The sequence below is a fragment of the Python bivittatus genome, unplaced genomic scaffold, assembly GCF_059951505.1.
Source record: "Python bivittatus isolate LINGU-HERP-01145 unplaced genomic scaffold, Pbiv_v1 ctg000980_np1212, whole genome shotgun sequence".
NCBI lineage: Eukaryota > Metazoa > Chordata > Lepidosauria > Squamata > Pythonidae > Python > Python bivittatus.
Genome location: NW_028277125.1, coordinates 50,342,104 through 50,368,823, shown reverse-complemented (window position 1 = coordinate 50,368,823; position 26,720 = coordinate 50,342,104). Strand labels below are relative to the sequence as shown.

The following is a 26,720-nucleotide window of genomic DNA, read 5'->3' as shown; positions in this document are numbered from 1 at the left end:
TTTGATAATTTAAATTGGCCTTTTATGTTTAAAGTTTTGGATTTTATGAAATTTGGGGAAAACTTTGTTAAATGGGTTAATCAATACACACACCAAAAACCGCAAAAATAATTGTTAATTATTTTTACTAAAGAGTTAGTAAAAGAGATTTTACTAAATCATGTGAAATTCAAAAGGGTACGAGACAAGGATGCCCCTTGTCTCATTATTTATATTGGTTTTAGAAGTATTACTTAGAGATATTAGACAAGCTGACAATATTTTGGGTATAAGAGTTAAAAAAGAAGAATATAAGTTAAGAGCTTTTGCTGACGACCTAGTCATTACCTTAGAAAACCCACTGGATGGGATTGAATTGTTAATGCAAAAACTGAGAGACTTTAGGTCGCTAGCAGGGTTCAAAGTAAACATACAAAAAACAACGGTTTTAACTAAGAATATGGATTTTTACCAACAAAAGAAACTGAATGAATTAACTGGATTTACAACAGAGAAAAAAATAAAATACCTGGGAGTATATTTGACATCGAAGAATGCTGGTTTATTTCAGAATAATTTTGTTCCACTTTGAACAGATATTAAAAAAGACTAAGACCAATGGTAAAAGTTACAATTGTCGCTACTAGGAAGAATATCGGTGATTAAAATGAATATTTTGCCACGAATGTTATATCTTTTCCAGACAATCCCAATACTGACTTCAGAAGCACCTTTTAAACAATGGCAATGTGACATCTCTAAATTTATATGGCAAGGGAAAAAACCAAGAATAAAATATAAAGTTTTACAAGACGTAAAAGAAAGAGGTGGTTTGGGTCTTCCCGATTTGAAATTGTACTATGTAGCTTACTGTTTAGTATGGCTTAAAGAATGGATCACCTCGAGAAATGAAAAATTATTAAACTTGGAAGGCCACAATCTGAGATTTGGATGGCATGGATATTTGTGGTATGATAAAGTTAAAGTTAATGTGGACTTTAAAAATCATTTTATTAGAAGATCTCTATTAAAAGTTTGGACTAAATGTAGACCACTTTTATGCCCTAAGATGCCGATGTGGACCTCTACACAAAAAGCTTTCTATAGAACTGAAACAAGAGATAAAAATAAATGGATGAGATCCAAGACTTATTAGAAAAAGAACAAGGAGAATATAAAATTAAATCAAAAGAACAATTGGTCTTAGAAGGATATACCTTTCAATGGCTTTCTTATATGCAATATAAAGAAAAATTTTAAATTGATAAAAAAGAATTTGGATTTGAACAGAATAAATCGGAATTTGAAATCCAATTATGTGAAACAGATGAACATTTAATAGCAAAAATGTACAAATTATTGTTGAGAGAAGAAATGGTTGAAGAACAAGTTAAAGAATGCATGATTAAATGGGCAAAAAAAATTGGTCATAATATGCAGCAATGGGAAAATATGTGGTCTAAAGGATTAAAATTTACTTTATGTTATAACTTGAAAGAAAATTTCTATAAAATGATGTATCAATGATACATGACACCTCAAAGACTATCAAAGATGTATGGGACAATTTCCAACGTTTGTTGGAAGTATAACCAACAAGAGGGGTCGTTTTACCATATGTGGTGCACATGTTAAATTGCAAAGAAATTTTGGACTCAAATACAAATGTTGATGCAGAGCATACTATAAATACAGATTCTATTTAAACCAGAATTATTCCTGTTGGGGATAATGGACTTTCAAATAGGAAAACATCTTATTAGAATTACTCAATACATGATTACCACAGCAAGACTTCTTTATGCACAATTTTGGAAAACCCAGACACCACCAACAATACAAGAATGGTTGTTAAAACTGATGGATATGGCAGAAAATGACAAACTGACTTGCCTATTAAAAGAAAATTCAAACAACTATTACCTTAAAGAATGGAAACCATTGATGGACTATTTGCAAAATGCAGGTGGGGTGAAGCTCACATGGGGATTTGAAGATTAGATTATAAATGTAATGGGATATATTTAGACAAAGAATTATTCCTAATAAATGTATTAAAAACTAGCACTTATGATAGTCTTATTATTTCTAAGACCAGAGATAGATTGGAAGTTATCTATTTTTCATATCTTTTTTTCCCTTTACTTTACCTCACTTTTTCTTTTCCTTTTCTTTATATTTTGTATTTCAAATTTTCCTTTTCATTTCTAACTTTTAAATATGTATCTTTAAAATCTCAATAAAATATTATATATATAAAAAGAATAGACCTGTGTTGAATGTCTATCTAGCTCATTATTAACTAAACTTAGAGACATGGAAATTGCAGCAATTACATTTCGAGATCATAATCCAAAAATTGTAAGATTACATATGGGAACTTAGAATTGAATAGCTCTTTATTATTGCAAGAGGATATTAAACTGAAGTACAAGTAGAATGAGTTAAAGAGCTTCTTCCAAGATAATTTAACTTCTGATGTTTCGTTATTCACAATATGGGATTTCAGTAGAGAGTTTATCAGAGGGTTATTTATTTCTTTCAAATAGGAAAAAAGCCACACAAAAACAAAAGGACATGTTGTTGATTGAACTGGAGCAATCAGAATTAAGAGATAAGCAGAATCTGACACTGGTTCTTGAACAAAAGATTAAAGGTATATGTAATCAACTAGATTTGATGGATGTAAATGAGACAAGAAGATTAATTTTGTTAAACAGAAATGTTTAAACAGAAATTACTTTGAGAAAAGTAATAAACCAGACATATTGCTGGTGTCAGAATCCTCGCAAGATTTTATAATAGATTATTAGATGGCTAGTTTAAAAAGAAAAAAAAATGGTTTTTTACATGCTGCGGTTCTGCCATTGTAAAAGGGGGGGGGGAGTAGGGATGAGAAACCGTTAAAAAGCAGATGGCTCCTTATCACAAGCTCAGGCATGCTCAAGGTCATACCAGCAAGAGAATCAGAGGACCAAGAACTAAGGGTGATGAAGGGGGGAGGAAGTAAGAAAAACAGCTTTTGGCGGCTTTTGATCAGTCTTAGCAATGCTTTGGATCTGTACACTTATTCTCAATAAATGAACTTTCTTTTGAATCAATATTGGTTGCAAGGAAAGTTGCTGGATTTGGGATCAACAGGTGGCAGCTCGTTACAGCTGGCTTATCAACTGAGAAAAGAACAAGAGGAAAAAAACCCATTACTTCTATTTGTGAAGGATATCTCTACTTCAGAAGGGATGATGAACCAACATTATTCCTCCTAATATAAGGCTTTTAAAAATATTAGATTTTGCCTAATTTGTTATAATAAGGTGATACTTTTTTATATTAGATAGAAATTCCTATAAATATTTTATCTGTTTGATGGTTCCTATTACATTTGTTCCCTCTGCTAATTACCGAATATTGATTTGACTTTAATAATTGTTTTAAACTGCTAAATTGATATTAAATGCAACACTAATCCAGTGCTACTTTGAAAACTCTTATTCAGTTTTATGCATCTTGTGAATCTCTTTTCTGTTTCTTTTTTGGTCTTTTTCTGGATTGTGCTTTCAAAATGTTTGATAAAATAGAGAAAAAATAGTGACATGGAATAGTGGTTCATTACAGGCAAATGTGGAATTTTACTAAAATATTTATCAAACGGAAAATGGAAAATAATATTATTTTTGCTTGAACTAGAATTTATCCAGAGTTAGGCTTGCTAACTCTGGATAAATTGTCATATGTCATATGACAAACAATATGTTAATGCAGAATCAGAATAATAAACAAACTTCCACTATTATGAAAGTAGTCCTTCTATCCATTCACATCAGTTTAAAAAGCTGTCATGGGAAAAATGTTTCAAGTGTGCAGGTTTATGTTAGATTCTGAACAAAATTCTTTTGTGAGAATTGATGATTATCATCAGCTGGTGCCAGCCTCATAATACAATTCTAATGACTCCTAAAATGGCCAGCAAAGCAAAGATCTGACACATGCTCATCATTTATGGTGGAAAGGTTTTAAATTTCAATTCATATTATAATTCAGGTTGAAGTTATTAGCTAGTTATGGCAAGGAAATTACTTCCGTTATTATTTCAGTTGACTAGGTAAGTTTTATATGTATATAGTTAATTCACACAAGTTTTCAACTCAAATTATTTTAGGATTTTAACTCTGAAGCTATTTTAGAGTATCACATTTATTTTTGTCTCTTATATTACAGGAAATGGGGCAGGAAACTTGCATGTTAAATGCAATGCTATGTTTCTGGCTAAATATAAGAAAACCTCCTAAATTAAATCCCACTGCAAATTACTAACCATATTAACAAAGACATTCAACACTTTAGGACAGCACTCTAAACTAAATGTTGGCTTAGCTTAGGATGCTTATTTTAAATATCTTATTGTTTGCTCACAGTTGCCTCAACAAGATAAAACACTGAAAACAGCATTTCCTGATAGGAAGTAAATTCCCACTGTTTGTAACAGGCTTTCTGCAAAAAGCATTTTTCCAGAGAAGGAATGGCACTTCAAGTACAAAGTTTGGCATTCAAAAAAGAAGGTTAAAAGTTATTGCTATAAATACCTCTTATCTAGAGGTGTCCCCCCCCCCCCATTATTATCTCATGATATGAGCTAGTCTCATCAGGATAAAACCATGATTTCTTTGTACAGAATAACAGAAATGGAAAAATACATTATAAAATCCTTCTCAGCATGGAATTGCACTCAAGAGTACTTTCTGCTCGTAGTTTTCCCTTCTATTTTGCAAGTGGCAAATAAATACAATAAAACCAACAGTTAAAACAGAATATAAAAAACAGTTAAAACAATTAAATAGTTAACATGACTAAAAACAAGATTGTGAGAGATTTAAAGTAAGATGTCACATGTCGTGCAACAAATGCGCGGGCTCTCTGCTACCAGGGGATCCCAAGCCTTGATGAAAAAACTACATTTTGAAGGCTTTCCAAAAGGCCATAACGGTTGGGGCTAACCTCACCTCAGGGGAGATAATATTCCAGAGGGTAGGTACCACAGCAGAAAAGGTTCATCTCCTGGGTCCTGTCAGATGGAATTCCTTAGCAGATGGGAATTTCAATATGCCTCTCCTGCTCGACCCGATGGGATGGGTACATGTAATTAGGAGAGGAGGTCTCTCAGATAACCTGGTCCCATGCCATGTGGGGCTTTAAAGGTCAAAAACAGCACCTTGAATTCGACCCAAAATCAAACTGGTAACCAATGCAGCTCATAGAGCAGAAGTATAATGTGTGTTCTTCTAGGGGCACATATAACTGCCCGTGCTGCTGTATTTTCCACCAGCTGAAGCTTCTGGATTCTCTTCAAGGGCAGCCCCATGTACAGTGCATTACAGCAGTCCATCTGGGAGATGACCAGGGTGAGAGTAACTGCGAGCAGAGCCTTACAATCCAGGAATAGGTGCAACTGGCACACAACACAAAGTTGTGCAAAGGCCCTCCCAGCCATAACCTCCTCCTGCCCTTTGGGCAGGAGTCGCCAATCCAGAAGGACCCCCAAATAGACTGAGTCTATTTGGGGCAGTGCAACCCCATCCAGTACCAAAGATGATACAGTCCCAGATTCGGAAGGCCATAAAACCCAAAGCCATTCAGTCTTGCCAGGGTTCAGTTGTAGCCTGTTGTTCCCCATTCAGACTCCCACAGCCTCCAGACACTGGGACAGAACATCAACAGCATTGCTTAATTCATCAGGGGCAGAGAGGTACAGTTGAGTATCATCAGGATACTGATGATGCTTCACCCCATGTTGACAGATGATCTCCCCCAGTGGTTTCATGTAGAAGCTAAATAGGAAAAAGCATCGAACTCTGTGGCACCCCACATAGTAGGAGTCGAGGGCAGGACTTCTCATTCCCAATCAATACCGACGGTATCGGCCCCAAGGAAGGAAGTTAACCAGCACAGCATGGTGTCACCCACTTCTAATCCTTGAGACAATCCAGAAGGATACCATGGTCAACAGTATCCAAAGTCGCTGAGAGGTTATGGAGTGCCAGGATGGATACATTACTGCCATCCTGCTCCTGCCAGAATTCATCCAAAAGTGTGACTAATGCCATTTCTGACCCACATCTAGGTCTGAATCCTGACTGAAAGGGGTCCAGATAATCTGCTTCAATCCAGGGTCTGCTGAAGCTGCTGTGCAACTATCTTCTCCACAAACTTCCCTAAAAAGGGAGGTTGGACTGGACAAAAGTGGTCCAGTATGGTGGAATCCAGTGATGCCTTCTTGAGGAGGGGGGAACCAATGCCTCCTTAAGAGGCAAAAGGACAACCCCCTCTCTCAAGGATGAATCCACCACCACTAGAACCCATCTACATGTCATTCCCTGGGCAGCCTTGGCCAACCAAGAGAAGCACAGGTCTAAAAATCAGGTGGTCAGGCTCACAGTCATAATGACCCTGTCCACTTCCTCAGGCCCAAAAGGTTCAAACTGTTCCCAGATAACAGGACAAGACTGTACCCCAGGCATCTCCACAAGACCTGCACTAAAGCTGGCATCTAAGTGGGAATGAATTCAAGCAATTTTGTCTGACAGATGCTCTGGTACTACATTACCAAGAAACCATTTATATTTAATTTATTAAGCAAAGTGTGAAACCTTTTAACTATGTGATTAATGCTAGCACAACAGTCACTTTCATTTTTGGTAAAAGTTACCCTTTTTTCCTAAATACAAGGACCTGCTAGACAGTCTGATTATTTAATCAATTAAATATTTATTTAAATAATTAATAACTAAATGGCTGGTTTAAAATCAGTAATGATTTATTCATCATTAAACACTAACTAAAGTTGATCAAGCAACATGAAATACAGTGGGGCAAAAAAGTATTTAGTCAGCCACCAGTTGTGCAAGTTCTCCCACTTAAAAAGATGAGAGAGGCCTGTAATTTTCATCATAGGTATACCTCAACTATGAGAGACAAAATGGGGGAAATATCCAGAAAATCACACTGTCTGATTTTTAAAGAATTTATTTGCAAATCATGGTGGAAAATAAGTATTTGGTCAATATCAAAAGTTCATCTCAATACTTCGTTATATATCCTTTGTTGGCAATGACAGAGGTCAAACGTTTTCTGTAAGTCTTCACAAGGTTTTCACACACTGTTGCTGGTATTATGGCCCATTCCTCCATGCAGATCTCCTCTAGAGCAGTGATGTTTTGGGGCTGTCGCTGGGCAACACGGACTTTCAACTCCCTCCAAAGGTTTTCCATGGGGTTGAGATCTGGAGACTGGCTAGGCCACTCCAGGACCTTGAAATGCTTCTTACGAAGCCACTCCTTCGTTGCCCGGGCGGTGTGTTTGGAATCATTGTCATGCTGAAAGACCCAGCCATGTTTCATCTTCAATGCCCTTGCTGATGGAAGGAGGTGTTCACTCAAAATCTCACGATACATGGCCCCATTCATTCTTTCCTTTACATGGATCAGTCGTCCTGGTCCCTTTGCAGAAAAACAGCCCTAAAGCATGATGTTTCCACCCCCATGCTTCACAGTAGGTATGGTGTTCTTTGGATGCAACTCAGCATTCTCTCTCCTCCAAACACGACGAGTTGAGTTTAGACCAAAACGTTCTACTTTGGTTTCATCTGACCATATGACATTCTCCCAATCCTCTTCTGGATCATCCAAATGCTCTCTAGCAAACTTCAGACAGGCCCAGACATGTACTGGCTTAAACAGGGGGACACATCTGGCACTGCAGGATTTGAGTCCCTGGTGGCATAGTGTGTTACTGATGGTGGCCTTTGTTACTTGGGTCCCAACTCTCTGCAGGTCATTCACTAGGTCTCCCCATGTGGTTCTGGGGATTTTTGCTCACTGTTCTTGTGATCATTTTGACCCCACAGGGTGAGATCTTGCATGGAGCCCCAGATCGAGGGAGATTATCAGTGGTCTTGTATGTCTTCCATTTTCTAATTATTGCTCCCACAGTTGATTTCTTCAAACCAAGCTGCTTGCCTATTGCAGATTCAGTCTTCCCAGCCTGGTGCAAGTCTACAATTTTGTTTCTGGTGTCCTTTGACAGCTCTTTGGTCTTGGCCATAGTAGAGTTTGGAGTGTGACTGTTTGAGGTTGTGGACAGGTGTCTTTTATACTGATAACAAGGTCAAACAGGTGCCATTACTACAGGTAAGGAGTGGAGGACAGAGGAGCCTCTTAAAGAAGTAGTTACAGGTCTGTGAGAGCCAGACATCTTGCTTGTTTGTAGGTGACCAAATACTTATTTTCCACCATGATTTGCAAATAAATTCTTTAAAAATCAGACAATGTGATTTTCTGGATTTTTTTTCTCATTTTGTGTCTCATAGTTGAGGTATACCTATGATGAAAATTACAGGCCTCTCTCATCTTTTTAAGTGGGAGAACTTGCACAATTGGTGGCTGACTAAATACTTTTTTGCCCCACTGTATATGCTATCACTGCACTATGATCATACATGAATTAGTTCCCAAGGAAAAGTCATCTTTACAGGTAGCCTTTGCTTAATGACCATTTGTTCAGCAACTGTTTGAAGTTACGGTGGCACTGAACAAATGGTAGTTATGCCCAATACCCAATGGTACTTAAGCTGTTGCAGTGCCCCTGTGGCCATGTGATCAAAATTTGGGTGCTGGACAGACCGCCTGCACTTACAATCACAAGGGTACTTCAACATCTCTGTCCTTTTGGCTGTCCTGCACTCCACTGCCTCTGCCAAATATGCTGCCCTACACTCCACTGGCCCTGGCACCCTGTGCTCTACCACACTCAGCTGACCTTCACCATCTTATTGCTCCTGCTGATGATGAAGCATGCTCATCCTGGCCCTTCCTGAGGTGGCTGCTAGCAACACGCTGCCTTCTTCCCAAGATCTCATGAGGAAACTGCTGAGCGTGACCTTGGGAAGAAGGCCTCATGTGGCCAGCAGCTGACTCACGAAGTGCCAGGCTGGGCGCACTTCATCAGCAGAGGGAGCAAGAAGATAGTGACTGGGCCTTTGCACCATGTTGCTGGGCTGGGGTGGCTGTGGCTTTGTACCATGCTGTTGTGAGAGAGTGAACAGAGGCCCTGCGGGTAGGCTTTGTCTGCTGGGCTTGCCTCCACCCCTCGCTGAAGCTCACTGTCCGGTTCTCCAAGAATGCTTTCAATGTGTGCTGCAGAGCATGTACCAGAAGCACTCCTGGAGAACCAGTCTGCAGGCTTCAGCACGTTGGAAGCTGCTGGCCCTTCATGAGGCTTTACAGGAGGAAGGAGGTAGCAAGTCACATCTGGTGTTTGGAGCCCTGGCAGGCAGACCAGGCGTGGGAATGTGCAGCAGGCTTAGACTGCTGAAGCAGGGCAGGTCCGCCAGGAGCCCGGTGGCCAGGATGGCAGCAGCAAGCCCAGTGCCACTAGAGCCCCTACGCTGAGGAGGAGGAAGAAAATGTTAAATGTCAGCTGGGGGCAGCAGGGGTAGCCGGCAGAGTGTAGGGCAGCCAAAAGAGCAGAGCTGAGGGGAGATAAGCAGGTGGGGAGAGCTGAAGCAGAGGTGAACACAGCAGGGCAGGAGAAGCATGAGGTCCTCACAACGGCAAAGTCTGGTCCTAACAACCGCAACTGGGACTACTGGAACGGCTGTTGCTAAGTGGTGATGTCATGTGATGTTCCACCAAATGACCGCTTTGCTTAGCAATGGAAATTCCGGTCCCAATAAGGGTTGTTAAGTGAGGACTACTTGTGCTGTCAAAAATCATATTAGAATAAGAAACTTTCTGGATTTCCCAAAGTTTAGTCTGACTACTCCCAAGAATTAAACCTTGAATTAAAATGCATTCAATTAAATTATTATTAAATTATCAATTACATTATTAAGGATAAATAGGATCGCCTCCAGATTGGGCTTTACTTCAGTTTGAAGATGTTGAAACAGATAATGAATGATGATGATAAATTATTAGGTTTGGTTAAATTTAAAATACAATTTACCTATTTTGAAAAAACTGTAATTCTTGTTTGAACCATGAACATTATCTGTACAGCAACATTTAATATTTGGTAGAATAACCAGGCTGCTGGAAAACTGTGTGATAGGAACTAGTCTTCTTTCTTAGAGCTACAAAGAAGGGTATGGAGTACTCAACAAACTGTACAATGATCTGCATATTCCTCTTGCAGGTCCAAAGTTGGGGTAAAACTTGAGAATTGTTTAGCAACTGTGATCCAAATGACCAAGAACAGTAGCCAAAAGAGAATATCTCCATAAGAAAAATATCTTGTGAGGGCTTGTGGGGAGGGGGGTGTAGAACTTTTTTGGAATGCTGAGTGGCCAAAGCACTATGGCTAGGTAACCAAAAAAAAAAAAAAAAAATAGAAAGCTTTGTGCTGTCCTTTCCCATAAAGAATAAATGTAGCAATATTCCTTGGCCACTGAAAAAGAAAAGATAATATCCTGTAGTTTTAATTATTAGTCAATTATCTGAACATGTATCAAAGTTGCTTTAGACCTTGTACCAGGATGACAACGAAATCAATGGTAGCTCTGGAATCACATTCAACATATCTTAGCCTGGTAACTTATCATCTGACTGTAAATAAAGGGCCCTTTCAGTGAGTTAAATAGTTGGTGATTAGAATAAAGTTAAGGATAATCCATCCTCCATGCAATGAGAAGCCTTCACTCAGATTGAAAAATTCCTATCAAACTAATCTTCAAAAGAATTCATTTTAAAGAATTGTGATGAGCATGAGAATAGAGATAACATAAGCAAATATTTCCAGAATAAAAACTCTGTAGTACTCAAGAATATAAAATCCACAGCCCAAAACACCCAAACCATGAAACAGTCTACCCAATACAACAGAACATTTCTTCCATATTCTATATAGTTACGCTTGTGCTGTTCTATACCACCTGTTTCATCAGCTGACCCTTTTAAGACACAGCAATTCTAAGGGTGATTTTTCCGAAGTAAGCAAGTTGCTCTGTAGTCAGTGAGCATTATTCTCAAATCAGCATACAAAGGATTGCAGCATTAAGACCTGAGCTACATGATTCTAGCGATAACATAAGACAATTTATTGAACCAATCTGTCTTCTGTACATCTGGATGATACCTCAGTATAAAACTCTACTACGTCCTTCTTTTTGCCATTTTTTAAAAAAAAACTCAGGGATTCTCAAACATTGCAACTCCCTAAAATGATATATGAATTTGCACAAGCCCCCATGAATAACTAATCATTTCATTGGAGTTAGGATTGGCCAAGAAATAAATATACTACTCACTTCTACTGCTTAAAGCTATCAAATTTAAAACCACTTTTTTTTTCCCAATGGGAAGGATGAGCTTATTTTTGCATAATTTCTGAAATCTGGGTTTCATTTTTGAGACAGCCACTCTCATTTCTTATTCCACATTTATTTTTGACTGATACTTGCTTTTCATAGTAGCAACTTCAGAAACTCCCAACTAGCACAAATAAGAGCCAACAGAAGAGAATATACAGTATGTTGAGCTACATATAACCCTGAGTTGGGTTGAACTGTGGAGTTCTTGGTGCTCTCTACACTTAGTTGTTTGCTTGCAGATGTTTCATTACCCAATTAGGTAACATCAATATGAATGTTGGGTTTCCTCCCTGTTTATATATGATAGCTTGCCCTGCCAGTGTTGGTAGGGGTGTGGTTTTCTTCTTGGTAGTTCCTCAATTAGGATAGTTTTCTGCTTGATTGTTTGCCTGGTGTTAATACCTGCTTATCTGGGTGTTGGCTGCTGGAGAGGATGTGTTCTGGTCTTTTCATTTCCTTCTTAGCTTTTTTCTTGTCTGCTTTGAATGGTGTGTCAATATGGTTTATTTCTATGTGTCTATTGATGGCTGATTTGTCTGAATGCCAAACTTCCAGGAATTCCCTAGCATTTTTGGATTTATGTTGGTCTAGGGTGTTCAGTTTTCCAGTTGAAACTATGGCTGAGCCTGTCCATGTGTTGTGAGATTAAGGAGTTTTCACTGTGTCTTCTGACTGCTAGCTGGTGTTCATGGATGTGCTCTGCTAGTCTGCCTGTCTGTCCTACATAGTGGCTGTTACAGTCCTTACACTGTTATGGTGTAGATGATTCATGATTCATTTACATTTAAATATGAGTGAATCAATAATATTTGTAATTACTACTGCTGGATATATTCATGCTGCTTTCAGTTTTAGAACTTGCCTTCCACAGCTGCAAAGGAAATGACAAGAGAAGAACAACATAGGCAAGCAGAGATCAGCAATTAATTCCATTTATAATGACCAGATGTTTGCGCATAGAAGTATCAGCTTGTTTCCTTTAGGGGTAGTTGCAACTGAAAACTGATCCTGTGTTTTCAGAGGCACAAGCTGCTTGTAACATGTTAGGAATGTGCACTGATCACATGCAGATGAAGAAATCTAATCCAGATCTGTCTTTGCAATTTGTGTAACATATCTCAATTAAGAGATCAAGTCTATTCCCTCCCCACCATTCTTTTGGTAAAAATTGATAACTGCCAGGCCAATCAGATTATGAATTTAGAGTGCAGAAAGGTGTTTAACTGACCAAAGACAGATATGACATTCTTGGGACTTAATAAAATAAGGCATTAATATACTATTAGATGCTGGTCAAAATAAATGACCAAGACAGGTTTCATGAAGGAATTTTGAGCATTACAACATTCATAAATGTCGTAAAACTTAACAAGGTACATTTTAAGTGGTGAAAAAGCCTGCAGAAGTGGTTCCCATAGTCTCTAGTCTACAACGTAAGTTAAAACAAAGATTATTAAAAGGTATCTGTGTTTTGGTGAGCAGCACACTGTCTTTGTGGTAATGCAGTGTTCTGCTAGGAATATCTTAAATCTAACATATCTGCTTATACAAAATTGACATGCCAAGTATCTACGCTTTTCACACATCTTTCCCTGTCACAGCGCCACTGTTGATTTTCTTACCTTCCAGAACTTTATGAATAGAATTGCCCGTAATATAAATTAGATGTTAGATAATTAGATACTGGAAAGATTTCCCCAACAGCATATGAGCCAGATGTATTTAATGTATTGCAAAAGGGATAACGTCAATACATTTGAGAAGCCTCAACATTTCATTCAAATAGAACGGTTGTGTATTTAAAATTGTTGGAATTTTTTCTTAAACAAATGCAACACATAGTAACACTGACATAAATAATTTATGTTTAGAATCAATTTAAAGAGAAATAGATCCCAAATCTAATCAAATTATATTACAATTTATTGATGCAAATACAGCTTTGCATGGTATAAAAGAGTAGTTCACAATGTAAAATGCTTTCTTTCAATCATATATATTTGTATCTACAACTATCTTCCTCCTCTGGACTACTGGTGGCATACTTTAAGTACTGAAGTGAAATGTTAACAGAACCAACAGGCATAAACATTAGTTCACAGAAAAGTGTATGGCAGAAGCAGAATATACTGCTGCAGTTACCACTTATAAAAGATGATTGTTCTTTCAGTTCCTTATTTGAAAGGGGTCTACTCCTGCATCTATTTTTGAATTTAAAAATGATATTAACCCAGAGCAGTCTATTTAAAAGGTATAGTCCCCAGAGTACAGCTTGACTTCTGATAACTACAAGAACATGTCCATGATATGTTCATAGAAGTGATTTCTTACTGTCTTCTTCTGGGATGTTTTCCTTACTTCCTTGTATAGTGCACAGCCCTGGATCTTCTGATGGGTTTTACATCCAAGATCTAACCTGGCCCTGCTTAATTCTTTCAAGATCAGCTAAGATCTGCAGTGAGTTGCCAACTAGTAGTATAAGTGAAATCTTTACAAGTTAAAGAATGCTTTTAGCACATCAGGAAAAGGAATATGTATCATGACATTATGCCTACAAAATAAGGCAACATGTATTGCCACTGTATAATTTATGTCAGTTTATGATAAAATCATTTTCAGAGTCAAGAACTATTCAAAGTTAATATTTTATTAGTAACTGAGTTAAGACACATGCTGGATATAGTTACATACATACAACTATTATCAGTGTGTCAGTGTGATTATACAATACTTAAGAATGTACCTAACTCTTAACTGACAAATTTAACTGAACATTAGTATTATGATGATATAGTATTGTCACTTTAGAAATCACAGAACTGTTGGAAGTAATTGTAACAAGCTTTAATTATTTTTCATTAGCATATGTCTAGCATGCCCTGGCTGCATAAAATATTTACTTAGGAATAAATGGGAACCGCATGTATAATAATTTCTTCACACAGAAAATGTCAGAACTTCCCAATGAAGAATCAAATGTAGAATAATCTATTTAAAAAAGAACTGCAATCACATCACTGAGATCAGCTTATATGATAACCATAACCTTCCCATTTATATATTGCTAACTATGTTTCTGCAAATAGAAGATTAAAGGGAGCCAACACTGGAGGATAGCACTGGACTTATCTATTAATGATGATTCTTAACAGAACTCGGCCAGAACACTTTCCTTGAGTTTCTGTTTCAAACTGCCAAAGATCACAGAAATTGCCTCAGCTAAGATTCCTGAGTTCATGTTGCACTGCTCTACACTAGTATGTGTGATGTTTAACATGCTGTTTTCAAGCTTACTTCTTAAATCAAGCAATGTGACAAAATGACAAATATTAGTTCAAAGGGCAAACAACTAAGCTAAGAAATTACAACAAACACCAGTTAGTAAATTTACAACTTCTAAAATATCTGTTCTTTTTGACAAAATTACGGATACAGAATCTGCTCCTCAAAGTATGGACCTGTAAAGCAACAGAATATAATAAGGGCTGTTACTTTCATTATTCATGGATCTACTGCACTGACATATATACTTATACGTATAGGTGGCTGTCAAAGTTGAGAAGCTGTGACCATGACCTCTTTCTGTGGTCTATTTCTATCTTTTTTAAATTCCTGATTCTGATAACACAACTGAATTGAGTGAAATGAAAAAAACAAAAAACAAAATCCCTACATTAAACAGTTCAGTGAAGGAGAACACTGGCTCTCCCTCATCACCACTTGATTAGACAACTTCAGTGCCCTTATTATGGGACTTCCTTTAAAGGCTATTCAGAAACTGCAACTGGTGCAAAATGCAGCACCTGGTGTGCTGGCTGTTGAGATTTGCTTTATCCACGGAACACCCATATTGTGTGTGCTGTGATGGTTGCCGATAGGTTTCCTTAGATAATTCAAAGTATTGATCTTAAACTCTCTGGAATCGTAAGGACTGTCTCTTCAAGGTAGAGCTGTCCTGTCTTATATGCTTACCCTGGGTGAGGTTGCTTTCTGGTTTCCACATACAGCATGTGATCAGGGAGGAAGCTCTCAGTCAGATCTTTCCCATACTAGCTGTTGCAAGTTTGTTCTGCAAGGCTGCCAAGACAGAATTCTTTCATGGGGCCTTTTGGCTGTTATTTTTGCTTGGTTAGATGGGGTTGGCACCAATAATGTCTTCCTGATTTTGATTTTGGCTTTTTAATTGGGATTGTTTTTATTTGTGATTTTGTATTTTATGAGTATTAGATTGCAAATTGCTGTGAGTCATTTATATTTGGCACTACATAAACATACCAAATAAACACAATTGTGCTATAAAAATCAGATTCAAGACCAACTGTCTGTTTTATACATAAATGGGACAGACAATTGAACAAACGTGCTCTGCTGCACTAATCGACTCTGAATTAGACAAAAAAATGAACAGATGAGTGTACTTTTTGACAGGCATTTACCATATGAAATGCACATAACTGAAATACATGTTCATATTTTGGGGTTGATTTTAATAATGTCAAAACTATGATTTAAATTTGTAAACAATAGTTTAAAAGAAAATTTAAAAAATTAATTACTGTGAGACAATTAGAAAAAAATTGCATTCCCCAAGACATTCTGCTGATTCAATAATCCCATGCAAACTAATGCAAGTGAATCAAGAGTGCTCTTAAAGAGAATTTGGACTCATAGCAGATAGCTTAATAAAATGGCAAACCAGTATGTTTCAGGGGATAATAAAACAATGAAATAAAACCAACAAATTCCATGCTAGAAATTACTAGAAAGGGAAATGAAAATAAAATTATCAATTTTGAAATGTAGTTATGTACATCCGTAATGTGATCACACTTGAAATACTAAATTCAATTCTGGTGACTGCATCTTAAAAAGAATATAGAACAGCTGAAAAAGATACAGAAAAGTGCAACCACAAAGAATTCAGATTCTTTTTATTTTCAAATCTTCTATTAAGAATCAACTATATTATTCAACCATTAAAGTAGATGATGATGGATAGGCTGAGAAGCTATGCATAGGTTAGGCCAACTTTCTTTAATCTGAATACTTTCCAGCTGTTTGAACTCTCAGAATTCTCAACAATCACAGTATTGTTGTGGGAGTGTAATGGTATGTAATGTAATGGCATGGAGTGTAATAGTATTGTAGCCTTACAATAAAGTAGAATTGGCTCATCTGGTCATGCTTCCTGTTTGGTCTACCTGGTAAGGCTGACAATGAGTTCATCCAAACATCTGGTGTAGCTCCCAGTTAGGAAATACTGAGCAACGACAACATGATGAGAGTGTCAAACTTATTTTATTTGTTTATTTAACAACATTTCTAGCCCAACCCAATCTTAACAAATCTGGGTGGAGAATAATCTAAACACACACACAGTGAACTATAAGCAACAATCATGATTGCAACTCATTTCCTTTAATAGCCTATGGTGACATCCCCAAATCAGTTCAGCCCAAAGGCATGATGAAATAGCACTACTTTAACCTGTTTTCAAAATGCATGCAGGGAAGGAAATTTCCACAAAGTGGGGGCTACCATGGTGAAGATCTTAAAGTGAAATACAAATCTGGAGTCATTATGAATTACTATGGATTGGTAGACATGAGCAGCTACATCATGCAGACTCAACCATGCTGATCTAGAATTTTTAAAATATGATTAAAAACCAATATTAGCGTGATACTGCAACATTATTAAAAACAAAACAAAACACTCGAGAGTTATATTTCTATATTGGAGAATAGGCAACCTGTAGCTCATAAGCTCATAACTTATAAGCTACATGCAGCTTTCTAACTTCTTGAACCTTTCACCTACCTGCCAACATCATGCCACTGAATCACAGGAGTATATTTTTATGTGTATGAAAAAAATACAGTAAAATAAGAATATTAGGCTTCAGTAGGTTTAACAGCCTCTTTTACTAATCCCCACCATCTTACAAATTCACAAAAAGTAAGGCAAACATTCCAGTCTACCATCTCAAGTAACATCCTTATTGTCATGCCCATCCTTTCTCCTTGACAGCTTATCTACCCATCTACATCTTGGGGTAGGGCTTTCTCCATGATGACACTGCAGATGTGGAACTCATTTGCCAGAAGGATATGTGGACTGCCAGTCACGTTGGCCTCTAGGGAGGCTTTAAAAACACATTTCCCAAGTAACCTACATCTAGATAAGTATTTTAAAAATTAGTATCTTAAATAACTTATTTTACTTTTATCGTGGAATTTATTGTTTTCAGGTTGCTTAATTTTGTACACACTCAGACATACATACAAAAAATGTCTTTAATGGATAGTTTAGAAATAATAAATAATTAACAAATAAATCTGTTATAGCTCTTGGTGGCCAAATAATTCAAAAAAAGTATTTAAAAATTTAAAGTGTGGGCTGTGATCACCAAAAGACTACCTGCTCTCTTCTATTACTTGTAAAACTTTTCAACCAGTGAAAATATCAGGTTGCCTATAAGTCAACTATAAACATAAGAGAACTCTTTATTCTCTTAGTACAAATAAATCAGAAAGTACTAATCAGCAAAGGGTTCCTGTTCAGTGAATCATACTTACCTGCAACTTTGAGGCAAATTAACTGATCTTTCCCATATGTGAGTGATCTGATTTCCATAAATTTTATTCCTAAGTAAAACTGATGACATACCTTATCCACTCAACATGCTTTTTTCTAATGATTTAATGTTTAATGATGTTCTATGACTATTTTTAATGTTTTTAGGATTTATGTTGTTTTCTGATTTCTTCTCTGTGTAAGCCACCCAGAGTTTTGACAATGGTGTAGCCTATGCATTTTGGCAAATAAAATAAACAATGTAGAAAGAATATTATAATAAAAAGCAAACAGATATGCAGGAATGATAACTTTCTGGGGGGAAAAAAACCCTAGGAACTGTGAGAGATCCAGCAGAAAATGTGTTAATTTAGTTATAAAAATGACAACAGTTTCTGCTGACATGATATTTTGAGTAATACAAATTAAAGTTAAGGAACTTGTTAATAAATAGTTATTTTACTTTTATTGTTTTTAAAAGGCTTTTGCACTAAGCTAAAAAATCTTAATGTTATCAAAATGATATGATCAGAATGCTAAATTTACAGTAGATGTTGACAGCACCTTACACAGTTTAATGGGCAGAGAATAACAGACTTTATTTGGCACTGTTTACTACTTGTTTACGATAAGTTACATACATATATAATAATTAATCAGGTTTTTAAGAAACCAAAAGGGGTGGGTTGCTTTTAAGAGAAATTCTTCCCTAATGATGCTACATTTAACTGAACACTTCTTTTTCAATAGGCATATGTATTTGCATACTCACTCAATGAATAAAGACCTTAAGCCATAATAAATTATAAGACGATACTAATGACTACTTTATACTCAAGAAGAAATAAACAAACAAAACATAATATATCTCAAGTTGTCCCCTCCCAAATTAAGCAAAAGTAAGTTTCCTAACTTTGAACAACTATGAATATTAGCAGAGAACAATTCATTTTCCCCAAGTCAGCTTTTCCCCCATTACAGCTTTTTGCCCTGTAAATATCACTATCTTTTGAAGAGGTTCAGAAAACCTACATCTCAAAACCACATCATGCAGTTATTATAGGGGAATTACTCTTCATATTTCTTTGAAACATAGCACTTATACAATTAAATAAGCAAAGAAAGCATAATCTGTGTTCCTTACTCTGAATAAAAATCCAAGAATTCAACTGAAAACACGTTTCAGAAACTAACACAACCTTTTCACCCCCTTCCACATCTAAATTATACCAGTACTCACTTCTGCATATTTTTCAAAGTAATAGCTATGTTTTTCTTACTCAAGAGTATAATCTGAAAGTTTACAATAAACTTAACGAGCTCCCTTTTGTACTGTATTGAACTGCTTTAGCTCATGGCCTAGGAATCTGACAGAGAAAGTGATACAGAAATTTATCTACTGTCAGAAAATTGCGTGCCTGCTAGTACTGGGAAGAGGAAGACAATTTTTAATATAAGTGCATTATGACACTATACAAACAAATGATTGCAAAAATAACAGCTATTTTGGCATGTTTTAAATATGTAACATTTATCTTCAAAAGACTGTCCTAGAAAACACATATAAGAAATTTTCTGCATTCAGATATAATAAAACTGAATGCAATACAATAATGTTAAGATCAGAAATTAAAAAAACTTATTTAATAGATGTTACCCACTATGAAAATTTGATTAAAATGTTTTTATTATTCTAATGTTGTTCTTAATAGAACATTCTATTAGGAAAACTACTCTCAAAATACATGTGATTGAGAAGGAAAAACCTTCTTCTAAGACAGCATCTGCAACCTGCAGTTTTTGTAAATTTTTGATCATGCATGAATCTCTTTGCTTAGGCAGTTAGGAAATTTTGTCATCAATTAAAAGAAGTATTAATTAAATTGAACTAAATTCATAACAGGAATACATACTTTTTCTGTATTTTCTGCATCTCCATTCACCCAAATCTGTAGTGGGAGATTTGACTAATTCTCTAAAAGCAGATTTTGAGGGCCTGGGGGTCTTTCATGAATTCATGCATTTTCTCAAATTACTTCTGATATAAAACTACAAGGTAAGATAATAAGCATTAATATCCAGGCTTTCTATAGGCTGCATTCCAATTTAATATAGTTTTACAATCAATACTAAAGAGTACAGGTAGTCCTCAAGTTACGACAGGAAACAGGACAGAAATTTCCATTGCTAAGCGACGCAGTTGTAAAGCTGGGTCAATTATGTGACCACATTGCTTAGAGATGGCAATTCTGGCACTCCCTGTTGCCGTTGCTAACTGAATTCCACTGGTCGTTAACCCAGGACCCACCTTAAGCTACCTGGCCAGATAAAATTGATTACATACAAAATTGATCAAAAGATGGATAATTTTACCATGTTTTCTGTGATGATCAGGAAAATAATAGTCCACACATTCTACTGTGAAAGCAGTGCTTCTTTCCTTTCCAGATGAGACAGATAAGTAAAACATCATGTTTTTTCCTAAGTTTCCTAAAACAAATACATGAAACTATATATTGCAAAATATAGCAGAAATAAGCACTATTACTAATCACAAAACCTAATTCAACATTTTACAATCCTTAATATCAGTTTTACATTCACAAGAGTTGTAGGATTTTGGACTGAAATCTGTTAGAAAATGATAATTCATATTTGCAAGATTCAAAGTATAGGAACCAAGTGCCCAATCAAACAAGATGATTCGTGGCAAATACAATTTCACTTGATATTGAATTCTATCTCATAATAATAAGCCTACCAACAGTACCACTGAAAGTCATATTCAACTATCGAGAAACAGTGGACACATTGTGCTTTTTCATATATTTGCAAAAATTCTTTTCAGTTTCATAGTTGATTTCCTGGACCAATTAGCATGTCATGTTTACCTAGCGTACAATTAATTTTTCTACCTATACCCACTTTCCCCCTCACTCACACAGATAACAAACAGTCCTTGCTGATTTGTTTAGACCTCAGATTTGTCCAAAAACAGTATATATGCTACTTCCAGTTTCAATTAACCAAAAATCTATCTGTAATTGATCAGATATGAATAACTGTCAACTATGGTTATTTTCTCTGGTTACTGAGGTCATAAAATGATTTTCTTACACTATTCTCATGAAAAACTCATGTTATTTTCAAAACAACTAATCTAGAAATAAAACAATCTTTGTCATCTATACTGCCTTGAACAGATTACAAGTTTCACTATTAGCTTGCAAAAACAATATAGTTAGTCAAAATACAACTTTTAAAGAAAAAAAATCAGTAATACTAAGTGTTCAGGAGAGTGAAATCTTAAAACTCTTCTAGTTCCCAAAAAGTGGCTACAGTACAGCTACAGTATAAAGTTGTTTGAAATCAACAAGAATTAAGGATATTTAACTATAGAATCAATTCCACCCAATATTTACACAAAACATGTTCTTTAGAGATCTTCAGAATAATTATAACATGTAACACTTTATGACATACTATCTTTTGTTTTCCATAAAAGTTGTGTTCTGTTTTCAAGTTTTATTTTTCCTGATTACTCAAATGGAAATAAATTGATGTTCTTAAGCAATATTCTCCACTAGCTCACTTTCTATTTTTTGTTTAGAATATCTAAAGGATTTATATTGATAAGATTTCAGTCACAAAAATCTGCTTTATTTGAATGAGTTTGCACAGCATTGCTTTAGATAAATCTCCTTGAAATATTCTTAGCCTTAAAAGAAAGTATTTAAATACAATTGTTTGGAACCTCATAAAAAATCCAAATATTTTAATGGTTAAGTAAGTTGTAAATTGTGTGTGTGTATTTATTTTTGTTAAAAAAGAAAGCATTATGAAAATAAGAACTGTATTTAAAAAGTTTGCTATTCCAAACATCAACATTTCCAGAAATGATATATCTTTATCCAAAACATTTAATAATTTATCCTTCTATATTCTGTGTTAAAGCCGGCTGACTTTTTATTGCAGACTCTCTTTTAATTGGCTGGATAGATTTGAGTTTGGGAATAATTTGTGTACGGCGTTTTATTATTAGGAAGCTGCTAAGCATGCGTAATAGTTCCAAAAAACTTATTGGCAGATTTAGTTTTTACAGCATCTTCAATGGAACCAAAGGAGGACAGAGTTGTCAGTCACTCTAGGAAACACGATGAAGAAATCAGCATCAGTGAAAGCCCTAAACGCTTGAGGTATTTTTGATGTAAAAAGAAAGAAAAAGTCATCAGCCTCAGCTACTCTCCGTCCCTAAATAGACCAGCACTTTTTGTCTAGATATTTTAAATTAAAAATCCAAAGAAAAAGCTTCATGAAAAGAGACTAATTAGGAAATGGGACAGAACAGTTTTATGATCATTCTATAAAACCTGGCGTGGACCAAAAAGATTGGTTTGCACATCTAATTTAAACTCTGATGATAAGGTTCCTCTACTTCCCGGAATGCCCCAAATAGCTTATGAATAGTCTTTCCCTTTTAATTTTAAAGTGAGAATTGGCTTAAATCCTGCCATTGAGGCAGGACAGTGTCAAAATATTGTCATAATTATGACAATAATGAAATATATTTGTCTTAAGAAAGAACAAACCAATTTATATTTTCTCTGATCTATTCATGCAATCTTGATTAAATTTGAAAAATCTTCAAATAAAAAAAGAAAGTTGAAACTCATTGTAACTCAGGTTAAAAACGCTAACAAAAATTTAATCTGGTCCAATCCAAATGGACTCTGGACACTATTAGAGGTCTAACAGGACCAGGACAGATACACTCCTTCCAGATGTTTTTGACAGATAATCTACCAGAGCAACCAATGCCATTTCTGTCCCAGGTCAAAATAAACCAGGATTAACCATCTCGGGAACTTCTTGGGAGATCCAGGAGTTCGTGGGGATCACTGCCAGGCAGCTAGGCAGTTGATACACTAGCAATAGCCCTAGCTTATCAATGTTACCTAATTACTGTACACACACAATCACTTGCATCTGGTCACCTCCAGGGCACTGAAGTCTCATGAATGATCACAGCCATCTTTTTCTATGACACTGGCATCGCAAATTGCTAGAGTTCCTGCTCAACTCCTTCAGAGTGCAGGAGCACAGACAGGGTGCCCAGGATGATGTGGCCCTTTTGTGGGTATTTATAGGGATCGGGGGGGGAAAGGGGGGGATTGGGTGTGTGTGTGGGGGGGGGTTGGGTTACTGAGTGGCTGCTTATTTTGGTGTCACAAACTGTGTGTATCTTCCTGGGGATTAGGCAGGGTTTTTTCTTAAAGGGTCACATCACCCTGGGCACAGAGAGAACTGCTCCTGTCGGTGCTCCTGCACTCTGAAGATGCCGGTCACAGGTGCTGGCGAAACGTTAGGAAACAAAACTTCAAGAACATGGCCACACAGCCCGGAAGACCCACACCAGCCATTTCATTTAGTGGTGATATAATGAACCAATCATCAAATATTCATAAAATGAGCAATGCATATTCAAAGCTCAGACTTGAGTAACAGAAATTCATGCAACAATATTAGACCAAGCAATGATTTGAACATTTGAACAGATGAACTTCACTGAATCCTATGTGCAGAAGATGTATGCAATTCTATTCTTGAAGTGCTTTGCAAACATGTCACAGTGAGTGCCTCAGAATTCCTTTAGATCACCAGACAAGTCAAACTCTAAGAGGCCCATAATTACTCACAAAAGCTATGGACAGAATGTAAAATGTATTCTTACTACTTTTCTTTCACTGAATGGTCATGATCACACTTTTTTTTAAAAGGAATGTGGTGTCCTGAGCATGCTATTGGCCAAGAGGTAGGTAGGTAGGTTAGTTGGTTGACTTACTCTTCTCTCAGCTTTGTGGTATTTTTTTTTTTTTAATTGCACATAGTTTCAAACAAGATAGCATGTCCTACAACCAACTCTGGGTGACTTACCAGTTTCCTGGGTTGGAGATGGCAGGGAAAATAGCTGAGGACACGTGAGGTGAAAAACAATTAGACTTGGACAAAAACAGGACACAGAGTCCTGTTTTTGGCAATAGTGAATAGTGGTGCTTGGGAGAGATTCAAGAAAAAACGAAAGGAAGTTTATCTGTATAAGAAAAGAACATGAAGGAGTTGATGGTGGTAATGAGAATGGAGGAAAGAAAGGAAAGGAAAATGGGAAGGAAGTGAACGGGTGTAAAGATGAAGGAGAAAGTTAGAAGGTAACCAGAACCAAGTGGTTGGGAGGTGAAGAGGGAACAAACTATGGTGGATAGAGAGAAAGATGGAAATTTCAATAAGTCACATGGGTGTTAGAGCTGACCGACTGACTTGAGCAGCTGAGAACTGGATGTAGACAGCTGTCTTTTGCAGTATTGACACTGCTGATACAGAAAGTATAAACCTCAAGGGAGATGAAAGTGAGTTCATCACTGCCATTACTGAAGCCAGAAGATGGAGTTACAGAGAAACAGTGGTTATCATCATTATTAATAGTGCATTGTGCTGGCAACTGGGAAGTAACTGTCCCTGAAGCTGTGTGGACGAGAAACAGGGAATGAATGAGTTATCCCATGGGCATTTAATAAGAGTATCTTGTGGTCCTTAGTCTTTATGAGTAAGAGCCTAAGAGACAAGAACTGCACCATCTGGGATGAGAGGACAAGGGGACTGTAGCACTAGGGGATGAGGTGGTTGGAAGGATCCTCCTTTGTCCAGGAGAGAACTGGGAGGGAGCATGGTAAGCTTATTAGAGGTGGTCACTGGGATGGGATATCAGATGGAGATCCACAGTTTTACCTTTTGAAAACAGAACAAGAACTAAATAGGAATGTGGCATATAGTTTTAGTGGCCTGGCATGGCTGCTGTTCTGCTGGTGTGAGCTAGCCACTGAAGTGAAAAAAAGGGGAGAAGCAGCTCAATTTTGGCAGTGAAGGGCAGCTGTGCTGTCATGAGGCCTGATAAGATAACCTGCCTGCTAACCAGGGCTGGTGTGGTAAGATGTCAAGACAGCAACCCCATTGGTCCAGCCTGATATATAGGTGTTCAGGACTAGATCCGGGGGGGGGGGGACCAATCTCCTCAGCTGTTGGAGGACATGCTGCCAGTCTGACTAAAAATTGGAGAGGAGAAGTGAGAAGGAAACAGAATGGAGTGAACAGAGTGGCTGGAGAGAAAAGTTGAAGAGAGAAGTTAAATGTGTGGAGCAGTTGTCAGTTCCTGGTTGGGAAGGGAGAAGAAAGGTTCAGGGGTGTCTTCCCTGGAAGAAGTGAAGTGAAAACCCAGAGGAACAAGAGCTCCACCTAAGGCCCAAGAACAGGAAGGAGGGACCTGGCTAGCTGCAGGCTGTGGCTTCACCCAAGAGGGGAAGAAGGGGATTGGTTGTTGGTGGTGAAGCCCTGGTCTCTGGGGAACGACTGGGCAGAAGGCCCTGAGAGATGTTCTTCCCCCAACGGAGAAGCAGTAGGATGTTTGGCTAAGCAGATCCAGGAGAAAATCAAGCCATGCTCAGCATTCTACATAAATCCTAGCCCATTCTTTTCACTCTCTCTTGTTAAGCCCAGAAATCGGGGAGGGAGACAGAGAGAAAGGGGGAGGAAGCAGGAGAGATAGAGGGGGTAGTCTCTAAGAAGGAGACTTAGGAGGAAACCTGAAACCAGGTGAACACTAGTACAATACTGTATTGTATATACCTGCTATAAATACCTGCTATAAATAATATCACTGTATATAGTAAAAAGCAGAAAAGCCTCCATTGTCTTTTTTTTTTCTGTGTAAATTGCAATCCTTGCAAAACAATACACCTCCAAAAAAGAACTCCATCACACTGTGAAAAGGAGGATGACCTGAAAGAAGAACTGGAAATAAGGAAAGAGCAAGTGCCAGAGGGTGATGAATCACAGTACTCTTTTGGGAAGGGCCAGAGTGATTGATGGGGCTTCTGGAGGAGGATTGAGATGATGATGGGTAAAGGGAAGTATGATGGCAGGTAGTACATAGGCTGTTAGAGAGGAAGAAAGATTGTACCTTTGGAGCCAATCTCCTTTTCTGGTCTACCTGCATCATACAGGTTCTTGGATTCTTGGTGTTCCTAGCCTTGCACTGCATCGCTTCATGATATAACCATCTGTAATAAGACCTTGATCCCTCATGTTTTTATTATGGAGGAGAGGGAAGATTATCTAATCAAGACCTGGCTAGGTGAAACTGGAGAAATGCTTCTGACATTTGGCTAGTTGAGTTTTGGATACTGCATCAACACTGACCCCAGGCCAGGGTGTGAGGGTGGCAGTTACCTTCCAATAGAATTTGATAGTGACTAGATATCATGCTCCTAACTGGTAAAGTATGAGACCCTGTATGTTAAGTTGGACCCCTATGATAAGGTAGGGATGCTGTTGGTGTCCCTGCTGACAAACAACAGCCTGGCCAGAACTCCTTGACTTCACTGTCAGATTGTTGTTTATTCCCACTCTCTTTTGGTGTTGGGTAATTTTAACTTCAATGCCTTGGGGGTAGAATCAGTCTTAGGACTTTTTGGCTACCATAACCACCATTTATTCCAAATCATTATAGCACCAATTAAGGACCATATGGTCAACCTCGACTTCAGTGAGCTCCATGGTCCAGAGCAATTCTATTAGCCCATTGTCATGGCCAGATCACTTCCTGGTCATCATGAAGTTAATTGGCACCACAAGCATATGCAGCATGGAAAGAGAAATCAAGATAGCCCATTTCAAGTGTCTTACAAAACTGATAGTGTCCCAGAGGGCGCATGGGGAATTTTTGAAAAATCTGGAGGGGAGTACTGTAGGG

General features: G+C 37.2%; 1 protein-coding gene across 5 annotated transcripts in view; it reads right to left on the bottom strand.

Annotated features, from left to right (window-relative positions):
* Window positions 1-26,720, bottom strand: part of ADD3 (adducin 3) — a 112,473-nt gene that overhangs the window by 47,974 nt on the left and 37,779 nt on the right. The window contains exon 1 of one of the 5 annotated variants that reach the window (XM_088132492.1): window positions 20,291-20,407. The exons of the other annotated variants lie outside the window; for them this stretch is intronic. The gene's annotated coding sequence lies outside the window, so the exon portion shown is untranslated. Of the gene's footprint in view, window positions 1-20,290; window positions 20,408-26,720 lie in introns of those variants that run through there. 5 annotated transcript variants of the gene reach the window in all.